This window comes from Falco peregrinus, chromosome 9, assembly GCF_023634155.1.
Source record: "Falco peregrinus isolate bFalPer1 chromosome 9, bFalPer1.pri, whole genome shotgun sequence".
Taxonomy (NCBI): domain Eukaryota; kingdom Metazoa; phylum Chordata; class Aves; order Falconiformes; family Falconidae; genus Falco; species Falco peregrinus.
In genome coordinates this window covers 13,710,037-13,732,569 of record NC_073729.1, presented here as the reverse complement: position 1 = coordinate 13,732,569, position 22,533 = coordinate 13,710,037, and the positions used below count along the sequence as shown (strand labels likewise).

Below are 22,533 nucleotides of genomic sequence, written 5' to 3'. Positions count from 1 at the left end.
ATTCCTTTTGCAGAGCTGCAAAGCCTGATCCCTATGCCATCACCTCCAGAGTGACAACATACAGGGAATCAGCAGCTGAAGAACCAGAACTTGCAGGATTCTGAGCATCCCCAGGGCAGTTTTGGGTTGGGGCTGGGGGGGGGTTGTGGCTTGTTTCCACCCCAACCCATCTGCACCCCTGATCAAGCCACCTACGGCAACAAACGTCTACAGGCCTGCCACTTGTAAATATGCAGCCTCACCCATACACCCAGAAATGCCAACATACACACACACTTACTTATTTTAATAGCTAACTTTGTAAATGGGCAAGCCCTTTAGTATTGGGCTTTTGGACTTTTTTATTTCTAAAAATACCACACTAACTTTTTAATACAATTCCGTATTCTAACAGCCAAATAAAAGTGCATCTGCAAGCACAATTTAATCTTTAGCACATTTATAAACAGCTGTAATGATGCCAACCAACAACAACAAAGAAATGTTGAAATCCCTAAAGAAAGTTGATGAAAATATTTTATAGAAGGAAGAGAAACTTACAATTTTATTCTATGTAGTACAGACAAATTTTTAGAGTTCTGAAAAATGAAACTATAAAAAAAAAAACTGCCCACTGACTTTATGAGTATTTTTGAGTGAAAAAAACATTATGAGTAATAACATGACTCAATACGTGGTCACCATCAGACAAGCGCTACTAAGATCTCTCTATCCATTGTACCAAGAGTGATCCCTGTGATCTGTAAGACCACATCTACACTACAAAGTCCTGCCAGCATAGTCACTCAAAAATGAGAAAAGGCAGGATCTTTGGTAAACACAGATGAAATTTAAACAGAAAATACAGTTTTGTGAGTATAAATATTTACTTGAGGGTGGAGGAAATAGAAAAAAAGCAAGACTATGTTGACACAAAGCTTAAGTTAGTTGATATAAATCCATTTGTACTAGGAGTACTGTCCTAGTAGATAGACTACTCTCACGTGAAGTAATATTGATAGAAAAACAAGATGTGTTTAGAACAAGCTTTAGATTAACTGGACTTTTTTCTGTTAACATAAAGAGGTTATTAACTGCATTAGAACAATAATATATTGGCCCAGTCATTAAGAGGAGATGATAAAAGTATCCGTTGGTACTTATCATTTACCTTTCACTTTGAGTAGAATATAAATATTTAAGACCTTATATTGGCCCTATTGAAAGCTCATTAATGGTGCATAGGAGTCTTGAAGCCACTTCTAAGCACTGAATTTTGGATCCTACATTTCCCAAGCACGTTTGGAAACCTGAGCATAAGCTTAACCAAAAAAGCACGTGATGTTAAGGCTCTTAAGTGCCAGAATCACCTCTCAAAATGAGTTTATAGAATAAAAAAGCCTAAATAAAGGCATGGAAGTTGGAGTGCATAAAAAGAGGTGGTTACAATATTTCAGAAAACAAACTTTTCCTTAAGATTCCCCTGGAACTGAGGTGAGTCAAAGTAACGCAGGGAATTTAGAAAGATGCATTTCTCACTTAAATAGGCCAGCAAAGTAACCACGTATGATAACTAAGCTTCACCATTGAACCAAGCAGGATAAATTCCCATCAAAAATACGGGTAAGGTGCAAACCTATGTAATACAAAGGGAGTGATGGGAGTAAATTGAGCAGACAATATTTTTTGGCTAAATGTCAGAAAAAATATTCCTAACAGAGAAGATTACTATTATACTGTAGAAAAGACGCGAGCACACACCCTCCCCTAGGGAAACGATAGAAGTCTCATTCCTTCAGTCCCTTAAAATTATATTAGGTAATGCACAAGATACTGTAGGAAACAACCTTATCCTTGTTGAAAGATTTTTAATATGACCCGTTACATCTTTCTCATCTTTAACTTCTGTCATTGTATGACTACGAATGGAAGAGAGTAGACCACTCGTGGCATGGAGGGACATCTCCATCTGTCATCGCTTGTCCTCCTTGCTCACCTCCCTGTTTCTTGCCATTCACAGCCATTTCCATCATCTGCAGATGGCTAGAGGAGCAGGGAGCAGCACACAAGTACAAACTCATCTCTATTATTGTTGCAGAAGCCTGGAGTTGTGCTCCCGCAGCACACAAAGCTGGTTTTCTTGTCTTTGGGAGTGGGAGAGATTGGTTATGTGTTTGTGAGTTTTATCTTTGTCAGACGGTTGTATGCTCACTATAATGAGATAAGTAAGTAAAACTACATTTCTCCGTTTTAATATCCTAAGACTTTTCACCAACATGAGGATTACTGGCATAAATCTTTCTTAGAAAATTCTTTTGTCACATACTGTATTACAAATATACCAGATCTCTCACCATTTCAGAGTCACTGAGAATTTTTTTCTAACATTTCTTAACCTTAAGTCTCAGGATTTTCATGTACTACGAAAAAAGGGAAAAAACGAAAAAAAAGTAAACAAAAGAACCAAAACCCACACCACCTCATCTACTGCATTTAAAAGCCGATCTCAAAAGAAATTCAGCTCAATTGCTCAGATACAAGATTCACCGTGACTTCCAGATATACCTATTTTTAGCAAGAAGCAATGATTATGTAACTATTATTCAACCTAATATCAATTACTTTGTCCTGTAATTTAGAATAAATGCTCACCTGTAACCTCCATTAATTAAATTTTGATTATGATATATAATTACTTCAAAATATCAGCTAAGATGAAACACGCTTCCCTTTCTCTCTTCACTCCTGTATATCACTTTACCCAGAAATAAACATATCCTGAAAAAAAAAAACCAAACCAACCACAAAACACCCCAAATGCCCACAAACCACACAAAACCAGCAAAACCAACCCACCCCCACCCCCAAAAAACAACTCTCAAGAACTCTCAAGAACTACTACTTATGAGAAAAACCTCAGGAGAGTGCTTGTGCACTGCTCTTGTTTCTTTACTATTTATTTTGTTCTTATGTATTCTGTACATCCCACCGCTCTTCCTAGTTAGATTTCTCCAGTATTTTCTATGCCCTCTCTATATCTTCAGAAGAGTGGGTTGTGTTATTTTTTTAAAAGTGGGGTTGCTTTACATGCAGCTAAAGAACTTGATATTGCTGTTATCAGTCAATTAAGTGTCTCGAATCCAAGAACAGGGTGAGGAAAGAAAACCAAAGTCATTAAACTTGACTGGCATGGGCTAAGAGGCTGTAACTCACACAGGACAGGACCAGACCACTGTTAGGCTGTTTCTGAGCTTATTTCTGTTCCATAATCACCAAAGGAAAAACAGCATGTCCCTTACAATTTTGACAAATGGGAAAGGATTACAGCAGTGGTTCGATTTATACCTGACACACATTGTCTGTCTAGGAAACTGTTTTTTTCCTTCTGTCTCCTATTCCAACATGTTAAGCGGTAAAAAAAGCAGCAACCTTTGCTTACCATAGTTAAGTTGTCAGTGACTCAGTTCCTGCTGTGGTCTTGCTCGTTCAAGTTCATTAACTCATTCAGTTTGTTTTTATTATCAGTTGATAATAAGCACTCGATAAATACAGGAACCTGGATGAAGATAAGCGTATGCTTTCAAGCATAACCTACCTATAAAAGCCAACTTTGGGGAATTTCCTTGCCTATTTTAAGCTAATTTGAAAACTAGAGTGCTTCATACAATTCAAGTAAATTATCTCTTAATCTAGTGACAGTGAACATGATTGAACTCTGTACAGAATTGTCATGAAAAATAGTTTGAACGTTTAAAAATTGGGTTGTTACTTAATCAAGTCATATTTTATTTTATGTAGGCTCATACACTTATCTGTGGGTAAACTGTATCCTGTAAAAACCAGTGAATTGCCTATGCAAGGCATTTTCTTAAATATTACATATTTGTGTGATTTCACTCTCCAGATTTTTATAGCATCTCATATTCTACCTTCTTCATATTTTAATTTTCTTTAAAATATGAGGAAAATGTAAAGCTAGCATTTTATATGAAAACATACATTCACATATAATGTAGAAATTTGCCAGTTTCTCTGAAAAAAATGTGTCCTTATAAATTTTTCATTGAAGACTTTCATTTTCTTTAAATCCTCCAAAACTGACTTAAAGTAGTTGTTGCACTGTCTCAGGAATTTAAGATCAATTTATCACTTTTCTAACAGCTGATATTTTATAGGTGGTTAATTATGAGTGTCTTATTAAGAAGACAACTATTATAAGTAACAAAAGTTGTGAGTGTCCATCTAGCCAGCAAATAAAAGTTATATTCATTTTCCCTTCAAATGTATCTACATAATTATTTATTGATCATATTAAGCCATCGTATTAAAATACATTTTTTGTTTCCGTAAGTCTATTGAACTCTCAAACCAAAATATTATTTAAAAGTTCTGAAAAAGAAGGGATATGGCTTCCAAATGAACCTGTCAAAACGTGCATTTAATATTCAAGTCTTTGCTGAAATAGAGTTTTTGACAGACATATGACAAATCTAACAGACCTCCTCATTCTTAAGTCGCAACAAAAATTGTGCGCAGCCCAAACTCAATAGGAGTTGCAAAGATCATCAGTTCCCAACAGGGTCCCTGCGCTTCCTGACTGTACTGGGTTCCACACGCAGCCCACGTCCTTCTTCCAGGTCAGCGTACTTCACACGGCAAATCTCTCCCTAAAATCAAGTTTAGCCCTTAGAACCAGAGAAAACCTGAAAATCTAAACCCAAGCAACCAAGATTGTACTAATCAAAGAGAGACCCTTGCGAAGATAATTTGCCAGGTAGCTTGCAGTAATAGTTCTGAATTTTACCTTAGAAAAGAAAAAAATAACTCACAGGGGATGGATTTTTTTTTTTTTTTAAGTGGTTCTCATTAAATCTTTTTGTAGAGGATGAACATAGTCAGAGGGCTGGTGAATTGGAAACCTTTTTCGCCAATTAAAAAAATCCCAAATTAGTCACTTCTGCAATGAGGGATTTGAATCCTGGAAAGTTTCAGGCTAGGGTCCTAGGATCAACAGGCCTATTTTTTGCCTTTACACTCAGTGATGAAGGCTTCACTTGTGTATTTTGCTTTTGCAAGTGGCACAAACAAAAACAATAATATTTTCTTGAAAAAAAATATTGGAGTATACCATCTCTGCAACTTTGTAATATGTATTAATATAAAATTATTACTTTTAAACAATACTTTAGTGAGAAAACACCTTTAACCTAGCAAAGCTGTCATAAAAGCATACGGATACATATAAATATGATAGCGTGGCAATGTCTCTGCAAAGAATAAGCAAGTTCTAGAATCTGATAGATGTGCCTGTGAAACTTCATGGCTTCAATCAATATTTAAGTTTCTCTATGGCATTAACATTTATTAAGAGAAATAAGAGACTTCAGGGAGTTTGAAAAAAGCCCTAAGTGGTACAGATTTCATTTGATTCCATCAGGAAAAATAATGTATAATTTCAGGTCTTTGTCAATACGTTCACCTTCTTTTCACAAATTATTTTAGAGCTGAATAGCTTAAAGTAGAGGTGTGGAACTGATTAACTGCTTCATACAATACAGAGAAATGCCATAAACTGCAAGTCTTCTGTGGATCGGCCTGCATATTTACCTAGCCATAACCAATAAAAAGAAAATTATTAAATCGTTAGTTTAGTTGCAAGTGTGCTGCCCTGGTGAAGGAGTTACACAGCTGGGATGGAGTACAAGGCATGCTGACCCTTTCGTCATACCCAGGAGACACACTACATGGAGGTATGAGAGACTCTTTAATGACAGATGCACTGGTCCAGCAGGTATCAGACAGGGAACTAAAGCATCCCCTTGGAGCCTCCTAACTCCACCAGTCACTGCTAACAAACCCACAGGTCACCTCCTCTCTCTGTGCTGGCATCCTCTGTAACCCTCGTTTGCTTTATGTACATAAAGGGATTGCGTATCTACTGGAAGAATACACAAGTTTTTCTACATCCTCAGGAAACTGGGATCTCATCGCGGTTAGAACAATGACACCCACATTCAAGGAAGTATTGGGTTTCAGGCTTTTGCTTGGTTTTTGACTTATTTCACATTACACATGGTGTAAACAGATTCAGAAGGCACCTACAATGCTTCTCTGAACTATATATGACACTAGAGAATCGTGCTGTATTTGCACATCTCCTGTTCACCACATGTCCTTGCACCACTTTTAAATAAGTGAGGATAGAGGATTGCACCGGTGATGTAGCAAAAAAGGGGCAATGGGACTCACTGTTATGTATATCTCATGGCTCTGTTGCCATACAATTAGGCAAGAGATGGTGACCTGTATTCTACATCATGCTGCATGCTGTACTACAGCCCCCAAAGGGACCAAATCATAAATCTGTGTCCTCAGATTTAAAATACAGATTTCTTTTCCCTTGTATGTGAGGACTGTCAAGTACAGCTTGAACTTGAGACGTGAAGCACCTAAGGAGAAGGAGCAAATGTGCATATGTATGAGAAGACCAATATAAGCTCCCCAAAACCTACAGCAGGAAACCAAAAAGATTTCAGCTTCTGTGTGCTGTACTTTCATTCTGGTGAGTGAAGTTCTTAATATTCAATTCCTGCAAAGCAATTTCTAATAGCCTACTTCAAGCATATTATAACATAAAAGCAATAAGGTATGTCAACTGCATAAAATATTTAGTTTGTTAAAACAGATAGCTTTACACTTTATAAGTTATTGAGTTAGTCATTCATTTTAGTCATGATTTCAAGTTTTTCTTAACAATCACCTTCCACAAATCAGCTAGGAACTCTATTATGAGAGAAAGTGTGCCTATATTTAACAGTCTGCGAGCTGAAAATGCTAATAGTAGTGTGAGCAAAGTGATCGAAGATTTAGCACTACAGTACCAGGAAAGACCCATATGCTTGGGTCAATCTGGAAAGGGAAGCAATTGCTTCCTATAGTACTAAATAAGCAAGGCGGGGGGGGGGGGGGGGGGGGGGGGGGGGGGGCAGGGAGAGGTGGTTCGGGGTTGGTTGGCTGTTTTGCAATATATCATTTAACCATGCAAAGCTGCCTAGTTGCATTGTACAGTGGCTTATTTAAGATGTTATTACCAGTAAACTTGATAATTCACTCAAAATAGTGAAGTACAAAAAGATATTAGGAAGGAAGGGTACCAACAGCCCTTGAACACTGCTGCAAGTTATGTAGAAAATACAGTGTTATCATAGGCACACTTACAACAGGCCTTACACGAATATAGAGCATATTTTCATTTATAATAACCAGAAGTTCTATTTCACATTAACTTCTTGTTTTTAATGGTATAAATGCCAAGTAAATCATTAAAAGAAAATGTCAGCTCTATCAGTGGCAGCTGCTTTTACTACTAAAAAAGGAGGGGAAGTGTAAGAGCAGGGCAGCCAGCAAACCCCACAGCGGTCTGCAAAGTCACTAGTGGGAAAACAACAAAGGCCTTTCCATGCAACTAACACAGATGTGCCCATAGCCAAACTGTCAGAAACAGTTAAGATGACAGCTACTCACAGTTCATTATTTCCTTCTCACAGGTCACTGGGTGACAAGCTGGGTCACCATGCTTTGTCGGCTGCTACAGTCTTCCCCACCCCCCACCCACCCCCCACTCCTTATTCCATTTAAATAAAGGTAAGCTGCTCAAATTGGTACACTAATGTAAACAAACATCTTCAAATGCTTTCTGAAAATGGGAATGTGATGTTTATTATACCTCCCTTTCATTTTCAGATGGATACATAACATCTCTCTGTGAGGACCGGAGAGCTAGAGCTGTATCTGCAGCAGATACAGCTATTAGAATAATTTTGTCAAGATGTGACTAAAGCAGATAATGAAAGCTAATTTGTCACCAATTCAAAGCTTTAACCTTTAGAACACTTACATGGCAGATAGATCATGGAAAATTATTGCAACAGTGAAAAAGATTGGATTTTTATAGAGGAGTTTTCACAAATGGAAATCTGAGGGGTACTCGAAATGAATATAGAGTTTTTAAATGCAGATCGTACAGTCTAAAGAGCCTATGTAAAAATAGATTTTAAAAATAATTATAATGCATTATTTTTTGTAAAATACATTCTCATCTGTCTTCATGGAGGAATCAGTTTACAATACATATGTAGACAATTACTTTTACCTATGTTTTGCCCACTTGGAATTTAATATACAGTGTATAAAGAATCAAGGTCAATCATTTGCTTAGCCGTTACAAACCATACCAATTCATAGCTCTGTCATTGATGGCAGTAGGAAAACATTTCCATCTCCTCAGGGGTATATTCCTTAGTCATTTTCCAACACTAATAAGTCTTACAAAAATGTAATAACTGAATTTGTCCAAGTGATTCAGAAAAATTAAAATGAAACCAACTGCCCCAGACGTGTCTGCCTTGGTATTAAATATGACAAGGTCATAAGCATTCTGACTCAGATCCAAGAATGCTTGTACCTAGCATGTACTTAACTTGGAGCACACTTAAATGCATATCTGGATTGAAGACAAAATATTTAGAAACTTGTGAAATCAAGCTTACTTATGGAAGCAAAGTGATCCAATAAGGCCCAAAACCAAAACTGTATTAAAGCAGGTAATTAATATTAGAAGTGCCACTAGTGCCTTCCAAAGGGACTATTCACAAATGGAATGTACTGCTAGGACAGCACATATCTGTTACAGCTGATATAACAAGAGCATTCTCTTACATCCCTAGTTGGGCCCAACATGTAAGATCATAAGAATAACAGACAACATCTAAATTATATTTCTACCAGGTAACACCCAAAACATTAAGTTATTATTTTGAGCCAGGCAAATATAATACTATGGAATGCCTTTCTACAAGCATCCTTCAAAGAAGCTTTTGAGTGAAAGGAGACAATGGATTTGCTGTTTCCCATACGTGAAAAGTGAGGATGACAATAAGGATGGGAAAGAAATTAGTGGCCATTAGTTATTTTAAGTCATTAGTTCTTGTGCACTGAGGGAAGCATATAAATCAGTCCTACAACTCACATCTCTACTCATCCTCATTCTAAAAGCCATGTCTTCCCAGAAACTTGAACCCTCCATGTCTAGCAACTAACTTATGATTGTATTTTGGTCTATTTGGGGCAGTACTTGTAATGTAGGAAGGATTTTTTCCTCAACAGTATTTGCCAGACTGGGTGAGTTTTTCATCTTTCGCATAGAAACTCAGGGATTCAGCCATGATGTTCAGGTTTTCACATCTTATAGGCATCATGTAAACTGGTAAAAGTATGAGATGCATTGAAAAAAACCAACATTAGAAAGAGCACTGAATAAGACTTCCCCAAAGATACCAAGGACTTGCTGAGAGCACTGAGATAGGTCACCAAAAAACCCTGAAAATAGCTCGTGTACTTCTTGCCTTTACTATCCGTATCACAGGATAACATGTCGCTGGCTAAACATGTGCAGGTAAGAAAGGGGCTGACCGCAGCCTTCAATCAGCAAAAATAGTGAAAGAAAGTCTAATTGTGTAAAAATTATTGCAAACAGACAAACTTGCGATCCAACCACATTCTGTGAAACTTAGCCCTTTTCATAAGTCTCTTCCTACAGCATCCTTTAGAACCTGTTTTCTTTCAATATGGGGCTGACTCCATGCTGTGGCTCACCATGTAAGTGTGACTGTTTCTCAGAAAACAAAACAGGAAAACTAAGAATGACAGCTGTGAAATGCACATTCCTCCAAAACACTAAGCTGGAAAAGGAAGCATTTAGGGTAGGAATCAACAGCGTAAAAATAGACACTTGCTGGTATTTAAGATTGCTAATGTACTCAAAGGGTCCGCATAGTTCTCATAGATACAACACAGGAGATTTGCAGTAACGTGAAGCAGCTGGAAGCCTGGTGGTATATCCCTCAACACCTAAAGATTACCTTAAACACCTATGTCTGGACAGCTGAACCTCCTTCTAGAGACACAGCTCCCTTCCCTTCTCAGTAAGTCAAAGTTTTACAAGAATCTACAAAAATGTGCTGAGCACTGCAGCTAACCAAAGTTTTATAAAAACCAGTTAAACTTCTCAGGAGGAGCAGTGATCATAATCTTCACTTTATTGACCTAGTCCAACTCCTGAAAAAGATTCTAAGGACAGAGAGAGATAGTTTCCTCTGTTAACACACCATTCATACCTCATTTGTGCTTACAACAGTTTTCCATGTTATTTCATAAAGGCAGGCAAATTTTATTGCTATTTGGAAGTTGAACAGCTTTTCAAATCACAAAGGATCAATAAAATCACTTTTCTTATTTCTTACATCACCTTTCAGACACTGAAAGTGTTCTACAAATTACAGAGTGGAACGTGACAGCCATTTAACAGAGTGCATTGGTATTTATCAAAATCTAGTGAAAAACTGCAGCAAAAAAGAATTTAAATCACTTAGTACCTCCCATAACAGAGGTAACTGCAGAAGGTTTAGTTATCATTGCTCTTTAATGCCAAATATCCAACATTAAAACAACGTTATTTTAGTATGAAATCTATTTTTCTTATATTTAATTTAATTTGGGGAAATGTTTTAGACTGCTTAACTCCACTTTTGGTAGGAAGAGATACATAAAGACATAGAAAGCCAAGCATTCAGTGCTTAAAGGCTATCTTGACTGCAGATAGCTTTCTAAAACAAATGTCTGTGCTCTGCAAGAAGAGATCTTTCGCTTAATATTTATATACTTTTATCTGCGGCTAAAAGCATGGATATTCAGTTGGGATAAGCGAAGTTTCTTCATTGTACTTAAAAGAAGTTAAATACTTTGTAGTGACCCTAGGATCACATTGCATAATTACAGTATAACAATTCATATGCAAAGCACTGTGAAGAAGATCTTGTATAAACAGTGGCCTTACATTGCAAAAGGCATATTTTGAAAGAGCCAGTATAACCAATATTAAACTTGGTACTTTAGTTTATGTTGTAAACATACAACAGTTGTTACTAGTAATTAAACCATTATGCTTAACAAAGGATTACAGTTACTTGATTCAACAAAAAACAAAACTACCCAAAATATAGGTAACCTACCTCTTACCAACACAGCTCCCCAAGAACTACTGATAGCCAATACCTTTAGATACCTCGGTCTTACCAGTCGTCAAGCACATTTAGGAAATATTGGGACACTCAAAGACTAAATATTTGCAAGATATTATAAACGAAACACCAAAATACTAGTCCTTGAAGGAGGACCAGAGGAGCAAATCTGTGAGTTCTCTAAGGGTAATACTACCAAGGGAAGAGCTACAATGATCTAGTTAAACCAAATCCAGTTGTTGCTTATAGCCACCTGTAAATTACTGTTATTGACTTAATGCTAGCAGCAACACCACCATTAACTAGTTTATCTTTCATTCTAATAGCAAGTGATGTCTTGTGATCTTTCATCTGAATAGAAGGTCCATTTTTAAAATATTTTTGATCTAAAAGTACCCAAAAGATCAAAAAGAACTAGCCAAATGCAATTTGTGAAAGCAAGTTTCAGTTATCTAAAGAAAGGCAAAGTTTTCTGCCTACTGTAAGTAGAAGCAATTAAGAACGCTACTATTTATCTTTTATTGAAATTAGAAGAGTCCTGCATCACTTTGTATTTTGGCTCAGCATGACTTTCAGGTTCGTAGCAAAAGCTTTACCATTAAAACTGAAGTCTTGTGGCACAAAATGCGTCACAATGTTGACACAAGTCTTATTTCTTTACATAATTTGCACAATGTGAGGTTCGTAGATAAAAATCAAAAAGTAAATTTGCAATTACTACCAAACATCATCCACATCAATCTTCAAAATAAAAAATAAATTAAAAAAAAAAAACAACCAGTGCATAAATGTCACCCCTTTTCACTAATTTTGGTCAAAATCCCTGTTTGCTTACCAGCCAGAGGGTTTCTGAGATATTTCAATAATATCCAGGAAATCAATCTTACATGAAACTGAAGGAAAACATCTAATGTCATTGAACAATAAATATCAGTTCTGTCAGTGGCTTACCTTTGAGCTGGGGCCTTAGGATGTTTCTCTTCCAGTTTCCTCACCAGTGCCACTGTCAGCTGTGTAGTCTCCCCTAGGGGATCTGCAGGCATTAAACAGGCGTCCAAAGGTCCTGAAAGTTGTTTCTGATTGGGGTTGCTGACATTTTTTTGCAGAACCTAAGAGATGGAAGTACAACCGCGTAATTTATATATTGCTAATTAAAATAATGTGTGTCTACTTTTCCAAGTAAGGCTGTTGATTAGCAGAAAATGTCAGAAATACAAATAGCTGTGTCAAGACACATCAAGAAGCATGGATTTAGAGTTCTAGGGATCTTTGTGTTTGTTTCCCTCCCTTCCTTGAGGTTTTATACATAGGGAATGAGAAATTTCGAAAATTTGTCCTACGTGGGCTGTAAGCATAAACTGTTCTAAGACACATGTACATATACATTTTTATTCGTTAAAAACCTGCATACAACTACCTAATATATAAAAATAACGTAATTATAAATATATAAATATCTAATATATAAATATCTTATTAAGGAATCAAATGAGGTCATTTATTTAAGGAAATAAGTTGACTTCCCCACTGTTATTTCTCTTTTCAAAACGTGTTTTTGAAAGGACTGTCTCTGACCTGCCTCTGGCTTAATACTGTGACCTCTTCTGCTGCGCTGCTGTCTATCTCCTGATGAGCTGCAGACCAGGCCCCATGGTGAATGCGGTTTTCTGTCTGGGTCACCTCCTCTCTTTCATTTAGTTCCTCTAGGTAGGTCAGGACAAACTCAGGGTAAGCCTGTAGGAAAGGACAAAGGCAGAGGAATAAGAAAGAAAAACATCAGCTACATCAGCAGAATCACAACAGCCTGAACACCAGGAACGATGGGAAAAGTGGTTGTTGATGTGCTCAATGTCACAGAAGTTGCTGCATGTAAACAACTTTGCATTTCACAATGGTTTCAAAGTCAGTGTTAGATAGCAACCTTTTCATATGCACTGAAGGAAAAACCAAAAAACTTTTGAATATTATCTACCAGTTTAAGAATAAAACCCGACAGCTTTCAAAATGACAACTCATAAATAGAAAAAACCAAAATTTTATATTCCTGTCTTTAGGTAATATTTAATTAAGCATAGCTAACTTTTAGGTAGGCATTTCCACACCATATATTAAGAGAATTTAAAATAGCATATTCTGAAATCAAGACACATCACATACAGAAAAAGCCTTCCTGATAGTCTTGAAACCAAGAAAATTTTACTGCTTGAATTCATTACCGAAGTCAATTTGCCTCCTTAATACCCTTTAGATCCTTGCTTACATGACAAAATTCCCCAAATAAAAAAAAAACCAAAACAATCACAACTTATGATTATTTGAGACATTAACATCTCTGCCACTTCATTTTGTAATACCCAGGGATCTTGTACCACAGTAACATGGATTTTATCCCTTTAGCTCAGCCTGGGAAATGACTGCGTGGCATCTCAGGTGCTGCTTCAACTCCAGCAGAAGTCAGCCTGCTGTCCTTATGATGAACTGGGCAGAATCTTCCTTTATATTAAACTTTTTTTTTATTTATAATGAAAAGTGTAGTTTGAAGTTCTGTGAGCACCTGTACTACTTTTAGTAGAAAATGTATAGATATTAACCACACTAAATTAGACCAAAAATGAGAGCTGTTCAAATACTGTGACAGTTAACAGTAGCAAAAAGAAATCAATAATTGATTAAACCCTCATGATTACAGAATGAAGTGTCTCCAGTACAAGAAAAGCCATCTTTTCCTGTTCCATCACTCATTAGTAAATTAACATAAGCAATTTCATATATAAGGCAGGTAAACAGTATTTCAGCACTGGGGCATATTTTCCAAAGCCAATTCTGCACGAACGTCCCGCTAGGTCAGTGGAACTTCTGAGCTCGAGTGGAAAGCAGAATACCAAACCTGAAACCTACACTCAAGACTTTTTTGCTCATATCTTAAGAATACTTCGTAATATTAAAATATTTTGTTGGCCTGATCTTGAATTTTACTCGATATTCCTAACAGTAAAGCTCTGGTTTTCACTTCAGTTGTGCCACTTTCTCTCTGGTCTTCTGTCAGACTTTTCCCATAAGTGCTGACGTTTTAAATTTAGAACCACTTATATTTTACTTTAAAATAAATCCCTTCGACGGCAAGAGTACAGCAAAGAGTGGAGTGGTTTTATTTCTTAAGAAAAATATTCTTCACCAATCAGTAATACTAACCATCTTCCTGTTTATCGCCTTGTACGGACAATATATTATGAAACTTTTCTCTCCTGCTTCATAGTTCCACCTGCATTTTAATTCAGATGATATACACTAACTTAGATTTCTGGTATATTTTCCAGACTTGCCTGCATGAATGATGAGCTAAGATTCTATTTCTTTAGATAAATTCTTCCTCTCCAAGCACTTCATGCTCACTTCACTTACCAGTCCTGCTAAGAAAAGTGATTCTAGTTTCCTTCTCTCTCACGTTTTCACCTTTTCTGCCTGACCCTATAGCATCGCTGTTGCTGTGCCAGAAGAAAGCCTTTGGCAGCCATGCAACAGATACAAGGGGAGACTGACCTATGTTAAAATTAACACAGTAAAATTACTGTTATTCCCCGTATTTGTACTCAAACCCAGCTCACTGTGGCACACTTGTGGCAGATTGCTAGGCAGCATAGGAGTAGTGTGGGAGTCCCCATCCCTGCTTCATTCAGCTCAAGGACTATACGTCTGCATTTCCTTTATGTGGAAAAAATTCTATAGGTATTCCAGGGAACCTCTGTTCTTCAGGAAAGTGAGGAGTCAAAACAAACTCCCACTGCAGAATGCAACAAAACCCTCAAAACTTCCTAGGGCAAAAAAAATAATTTCCTGGTTAGTTCAATCCTTACACAATTACAATGTCTTGGAAAGTTTTATTTCTAATCCAAAATGTATTCCACCATGCCTAGGACACACTTTGTTTTCAATGCACACCACTGAAATCTACCGTGAAATACACATTCAAACAAGTATGTTAGAGAGCACAATCAGCTTATCTGGTTTACTTTCTAGAATTGATAAATGACTTTATACTTCTATTTACTTATACTTTTTTAATGTACTTATCTTTTTTATTGACTTATACTTTTAATGTAAGTGATCCATAAGTTTTACATGAAAAGAATACATGACATCAAAAATATGGATATCATTAAATATTAGTCTTAATTAAAAGTCTACAGGGGAAAATATCAAGATTAATTTGTTGTTGCTGCATAAGGATAGTTTGGGAATCTGGAAAGCAATATCAGAATTGAATTATTAATCAACATGTATTAAAAAGTTACTCAATGATTTTAATTTTTTTTCAGTACAAGTTAGTATTCTCTGGCATAAGTAAACCATACCTTTTTTACAGGCGAAACTGTATGCATAGGGAAGATTATATTAATGGCAAACACAGTAAGTAGTAGGTATTAGTTCCAAGAAAGTGAGTTTCCTTCTCAATCTGAACGTGTCACATATCATTACACTGTATTATGCTGCTTTCCTTCATGTCAGCTTTTGTTGGCCTACATATGCTGCAACTTAAAATAACATGACACTACAGATAAAGTGAATGTGATAGGCAATATGTAGGGAAATATACCATTTTCCCGAGATGCCTACTACTAGTAGTATTTGTTCCTGATAAAAACCAATACAAGCTAGAACCAAACAGTGTTATGGTTAACTCTCAGAAGCTTTAGAACCGCTCCCCTCATGATATACAAACTACCGTAATTTTTAAGTAAATCAAAATAAGTGTGCATAATGAAATAAAGAATAGTACAGCTCACAACTCTGTTTTTATTTAATGATGATCCGAGTCATTCTAGCATAATTCCAGATAACAGACAAAGCAATGGAAACACGGTCTCCATCTCATCAGACTGTTGGTGTTGTGCAAGTAACAGAACCTAATCTAATGTCCAGATGGAAGGATGAAATGGGGGGTTAGTGCTAGAGAGGGGCAGCTGCTATTGACATCCTGCTGGACAGTGGTTCTCTGCAATTTTCCTGAGGTTAACGGTATACAATGCTGCAGACATTCCCAACACTTCTGTGAATGTCTTCAGAATGCTCAAATGGTCAGAAAAAGGTACTATTTAAAGAATCTTCAGGGGCACAAATCACTGGGTATAACCCACTGGTACAGTAATGCAAACCCACCTCTTATTTATTTGAAGAGAAGACAACTGCTGGAGGTAAATCCACACTTCCGAGTATTCTACCACCCTTCCATTGCTGTCCCTGAATTCCTGATGGCAGCTTGTATGAACCAGCTAATCTACAAATCAGCCTTCAAACAAGCTGCTGACTGAGATCCCTACCTGTAGCAAACACAAATGAAGAACAGCTCCTCCGTCAACACGAAGCACCGCAGACTATTGCCCTCACACCATCCAGACATTTGTTGTCACTCAAGCACTTGATCTGACCAAGCTTCCTAGAAAGGAACCTCTCAGCACCATTTTTGTCCAGGAAAATATATTTTGTTTTAATCAACAATTTTAAAAGGGCTATTTTCTTTTTTTCTTTTTTTTTTTTTTTTGAGTAAGCACAACCAAATAATAATTCAATATTATTTTGAAAAACCTTCTGTTGAAATTACTTTCTATACTTAACCACAGGGAGGGGGGGTTCCTAAATTTGGCATTTCTGCTTAGACTTGAAGAGGGAAAAAAATGCTGTTATTCATTGTTACTTTTTAGGACACCTGCTTTGAAAGAGGATTTTATTAAAACTCAATGAGATTCATCCATACAACATTAAGTGTTGTATTTTAAAATTCTCCCTACATGACAGCACATTAATTTTGCACAAAGGTGTTGTATGATCTGCGCTAAAAATAGAATGCCTCTAACTTCTTTAATCAAAGAATGTTTCACTATTTACTGAAGTTTTTGCCATGTTTGTTCTATAAACAAATTCATTTTATTTTGTGCTTGTTAAATTTTAATAGAATGTGTTAGTAACACATCAAGCTTGAGTCCCAGAATGCGTTTTAAGCTTCTGTTAACAAATTTATGAGCAGTGAAGCATACAGCTCATTTTAGATGCCAATTGTTCTTTAGATTTCTTTTAGAGTTGACTCACTTCTAAACACTGACTTCTAGCTATCACAGGTTACTATACTGATCAAAGATTAAAATCTGGGTTTACTACATAATTGAAAAAAAATGTGCACTACAATTCAAGAAAAAGCATTAAAACCAAAATAAAAAAAAATCAAAGTTCAGAAGTAAAATCACGAACTGGTTCCATTAATTTTAAGAAGGTTTTCATAAAATACAATGTGTTTCTATTTATTCATTAAATAGAAAATACTTATAAAAATAACATGCACAGGAAATAACATAGCGACGTCACAGCAAAATAGCAAACATCATTCACTGAAGGTTTCATATAGAAAAAGGGAACACACTGAAGAAAAAAACCAAAAACCTCTACAAAATCCAGCATTGAGCAAATGCAGACATAATGCCATACTTCACAGCAGATGGAGCCACTGTTAACAGATGCTGATTTTGTCCCTGTTACAAAGTGACGAATTCAAAGAGTTATATCTTGCATTACCAAAACACAACAAATTCGTAGAGAAAATGGCACTTGCACTTCAAATAGCATGACTTTGCAAGGGAAAAACACTAGATTTCTGAAACCAATGCCATGAATAAGCATCTAAAGCAGTAAATAAAGATGTGAAAAGAAATAACAACTCTTCTGTGGCTTATTCTATTGGATAAAAAGGAAAGGGAACCAAACCATGTGTTAAGGCTTCTTGAAGTGAAAAGGATTGAATTTATTTTTATAATAATGCAAACTGAAACAGAAGATCTACCTCAACCAGAGCAGTTTTCTATCTCTATACGATAGCAGGGACATTAGATTTTTTGAATCAGCTTCCAAATTATTACATTTCAAATGAATGTTAAACAGCATTTGAACCCAGACCACATTCATTGAGAAAGAGGAATCCGATTTCTGAAAATACTTTTCCTTTCTATCTGGAACAGAATATTTCAGTTGGAAGGGACCTACAGCGATCATCACGTAGTCAAGCCGCCCGAGTCAAACCAACTCAGAGTTGAGCAAAAGTTAAAGCATATTAAGGGTATTGTCCAAATGGCTCTTAAACACTGACAGGCTTGGGGCATCAGCCACCTCTAGGAAGCCCGTTTCAGTGTTTAACCATCCTCTCGTAAAGAAATGCTTCCTAACGTCCCAATCTAAACCTGCCCTGCCACAGCTTTGAACTACTCCCGTGCATCCTATCGCCAGATACCAGGGAGAAGAGCTCAGCACCTCCCTCTCCAGTTCCCACCTCAGGGAGCTGTGGAGCACAGTGGGGTCACCCCTCAGCATCCTTTTCTCCAAAGTAGACAAACCCAAAGTCCTTAACTACTCCTCATAGGACATGTCTTCCAGCCCATTCACCACCTTTGTTGCCCTTGTTCGGGTGCATTCAAGGACCTTAACGTGCATCTGAAATTGTGGGGCCCAGAACCGCACACAGCGCTCCAGGTGAGGCTGCACCAATCTGCGTGCAGCAGGATAATCCTCTCCCTTGACCAGCTGGTTACGCTGTGTTTGGTGCCCCCCAGGATGGTGTTCGCCCTCCTGGCTGCCAGGGCACGCTGCTGACCCACTGCCCCTGCTGTACCCAGCGCCCCCAGACCCCGTTCTGCGGGGCTGCTCCCTACCCGCTCCTCTCCCCATTTATACCTGTGCCCAGCATTACTCCATCCCAGGTGCAGGATCCAGCATTTGGGCTTGTCACATTTAATCCCATGTATCATTCCCCAGTGCTCCAGTCTATCTAGATCGCTCTGCAAAGGCCTTTCATCCCTCGAGAGATTCAACAGCACCTCCCGGTTTGGTATCATCAACGCCCTTGCTAACAGTGCATTCCACTCCTGCAGCCTGATGAAGATGATGAACAGAACCAGCCCTAGAATTGAACCCTGACGAACACCACTAGCGACCAGTCACCACCCAAATGTAGCCCCATTCATTTTCAAGACATATATATTATTTGACCTGTGAATCCCAAGATATAGAGCTGTATGTACCTATGCAACATTTTATTTCACTAGTTGCATCAATAAATCTGAAAGTATTGCATTCCCCTAGAATTATAATCTAAAGCTGATTTTCAAACTCAGAATTGCCTACCTTTCTGAGGGTTTGCAAAAAAATACTGTGGAGCTTCAAAAACCTGACACATTGGAATGTAAAGACTTTATAGTAAGGTTTTTGAAGCCACTCTGAATTTGTAGTTAGTTATAGGTTAAAAAAAATCAAATAAATAAAAAGGTGAAAATAAGTTTATGAATTAAACTGCGTAAAATGGATCAACTGTCCCTGACTCCTTGTGGTCACTCTTTCAGTACAACCAGCCTTCCTTACACATCAAAAGGGAGAAACTGAACAAGATTTTTATGCCAGATATGGAAGCTGACCACAACGCATGCTAAGGAAAGGAAAAATCTGTATACTTGTAACTATGACCAGAACCACAATCTCTCTGTCAATCTGGCAAGCTCAAAACATTAGATAAGATAATTTAAAGTTCATCTATGTTACCTGAACCAAAATCAGTCACAGAACTTCAATTTATATTCCACAGGTAGAACTACTAAAGCTGTGTGATATAAAGTTATCTTTACACAAGTTCGATACAGTTTTTTGAAACTGAAAAAAGCTTCAAAAACCAAAAGGTGCTGCACACATATAGAAAAAAATAAGATCCTGATGCTTAAAATGCAGTTTATATTCCTATTTTCTCTGAGATTTAAATAACCTACATAACACAGTTTTTCCTTGAGCCTTAAGGAAAAAAATTCATGTAAAAATCTTTAAATTCATTGAAAGCATATTCCTGGCAAATTCAAAAGTCCAAATTTCATATAGGTTTTAGTTTATGTTGGTCTGTTTATCTTAATTTCAATTTTCCAAATTTCTTCATTGTCTATTATTTTTGACATTCCGTAGTGGTCTAAATAGTTTATTTTTGAGACAGTTGAACAGAGGTTGCTTAAATAGATACAATTTTATCAAGTCTTTAAACAGAAGCTGTTTGTGTTCTGTAGTTTCAGGGCGTTTATAAAAACACATTTCTGAAGTAGCCTCCTACAGCAGGCAAGACAGAATTCTCCACGTGCCAATATACAGACAGTTGCTCAAGGATATGTCAGCCAGCCAGGATCGTGTGTGTCTGAGTTGCATAATGCTTGCTTTAAATGAAAATAAATCAAAACTAGGTTCAGTACACAATCTTGTTCATCTGGGACATGTCTTGGGAACATCTAGCAGAGGTAGGGGTTATTTTTCCCCTAATGTCAGTGAGTGACAGATCTCAATGACACCCCATGCTATTTTTCTACAGGGAGTAGCAAGAAGTAGAAATATACAGACTTACTATGACTCTTGACATCTCTTACAGTCCCAGGGTATCACACTGGCCCCTTTAGTTTTTTTCAATTTGATCTACATACCCATGGAAATAAAAATCAATGTGCCCAATGGTCTAGTAAAAAATTCACCCTATCCCATCCAGCTGTTTCTTTTCCATAAAGCCCAGGCGTAAAAGGCACGGTGACCCTCAGAGCTACGCCACTGGGAACACAGCCATCTGAGCAAGTGCTCTCTCCTGCTGAACAAGGTGACAGGTGTCATCTATTAGGAGAGATTTCCCTTTGAATCTTCTGCAGTGGTCTGGTCCTAGTTACAGTAAGCATCACATATATTTGCAGGGGCTTTTACAGGAGCCAGGCAGAAACACAGTACATGGATCCTTTTAAGGCTCTTGAAGGATAAAAAGACAGAGATTAATACCAAAATATAATACATAACTCATCACATCACAGAGGCTTAAGTTTACCAGCGAAGAATTTCAGAACGTTTCAATGACAGAGGCAAAAATATGCATAGATACTAGGAGAACAGGCTGTGGTATTGAATATTAGATCCACCACATTATTCATTATACAGGGGCTGGGTTTCAAAGCCCTCCGAAATTAGCAATTTATTTTTTTTTCTGTTATGTCAGTGAAATTTAGCAAGATTTACAAATCTTGTGAGGGAGCGACTCACAGAAAACATGGCATTAGAAGGGAGACAGCAATGTCAAAGATAAGTATTTACACACCTGGCATGCTCCAGGTATACACAAACATACTCTACTTATGGTTGGAGGCAGCTAAAACAGCCCTCCAAAATGCAGCTTACTCACTGTAGGGCCAGAGTAAACTCAGAGTTATCCAGAATATACTATGGAAATAAAAACAAACATTGTTTTTTTTGTTGGGAAACAAAGAGAAGAAAAGAAATATAGGCACAGGTCCTAACCTGACGCAAGATGGTACACTTCCACCGATTTCGGATGCTTACAGGGTCAGAGGAAGGATTCAGATCTGGAAACCAAACCCTGCACGCTACGTGTAACCCTTTTCTCTTTTCATATTTTCAAGCGGCAAAGGTCTTCAAGTATATAAATCTTTATCAGCATTTAAAATATGTAATAGGTAAGGTATTATGATTCAGTTGTGATTTAGTGATTAGTGACAGAATTGGAATTTAATTGCAGTCAGAACTTAAATATCACACATCAGCTATAACCTACCATGGATTATTATAGCATGGATTACTTCCTACATCAGATTTAACAACTACCAAACCCAAACTATCATCCAAGATATATGCATTATCTTACAAATGGAAAAGCTAGCACAGATGTGGAGTACCTTGCCTGTATACTTTAGTTTATATTCATCTACCTTGCCTGTGTACTTTAGCTTATATTCACCTACAGATGTGCCACCACCGCCGATTCCAGCTGTAATTGGCTGACCAGCAGCGAGCAGCCCCGTACCACGGCTCAATTCAGATTCCTTCCAGCCTTCCGATGAATGGAGAAAAAGAAAAAAAAAAAAAAAAAAAAAAGGGGGGGGGGGTGTTGAATAAGTTAAAAGAACCAGAAAATTCAACAATGTGTCACAAATAGAGAGGTCATTATGCCTGGATAACCCAGGATATTAACAGTTGCAGAAAGTGAAACACTATCCACAACTTAGCAGTCAATGAGCCCTGCTCAGAACCAGTGATCTTCTGCACAACAAGGGTGGCATTTTACAGTTCAGTGCAAAATGGAACAGACCCTTGATATCTTCATTTGTCCTTTTTTCTGTGCATATTTCACAGTGCAACGGTTTAGGGTCTGTAACGTGTCACTTGTTATAACTACAGAGTTTACTTGAAATATGTATGCACAGAAAAAAAAAAAAAGTTCAGTGAACTACAAAGATTGCAACAAATCTATAGTCTTTGAGGCAATATCAAGTTTTACTCCAAGCCTGAAACAATGCCAGCTAAATGTACTAAAAGTCCAGTTTGAACTGCTTTGGCTTCCAATGTGCACATTTACTATAGAAGCTGATGGCTTAAAGCTTGGCTAGAAATCAATGGCTCAAAAATTTTTTTTCCATGA

The 22,533-nt window shown here is 37.2% G+C and overlaps 1 long non-coding RNA gene across 3 annotated transcripts in view; it reads right to left on the bottom strand.

Moving 5' to 3' along the window:
* LOC114011317 (uncharacterized) overlaps positions 1-22,533 on the bottom strand; it is a 178,143-nt gene that overhangs the window by 58,581 nt on the left and 97,029 nt on the right. For all 3 annotated transcript variants that reach the window (XR_008748791.1, XR_008748790.1, XR_008748792.1), the window contains exons 5-6: positions 12,633-12,791; positions 12,009-12,166 (exon numbers count right to left, since the gene is read on the bottom strand). This is a non-coding gene — a long non-coding RNA (uncharacterized LOC114011317). The remainder of the gene's footprint in view (positions 1-12,008; positions 12,167-12,632; positions 12,792-22,533) is intronic.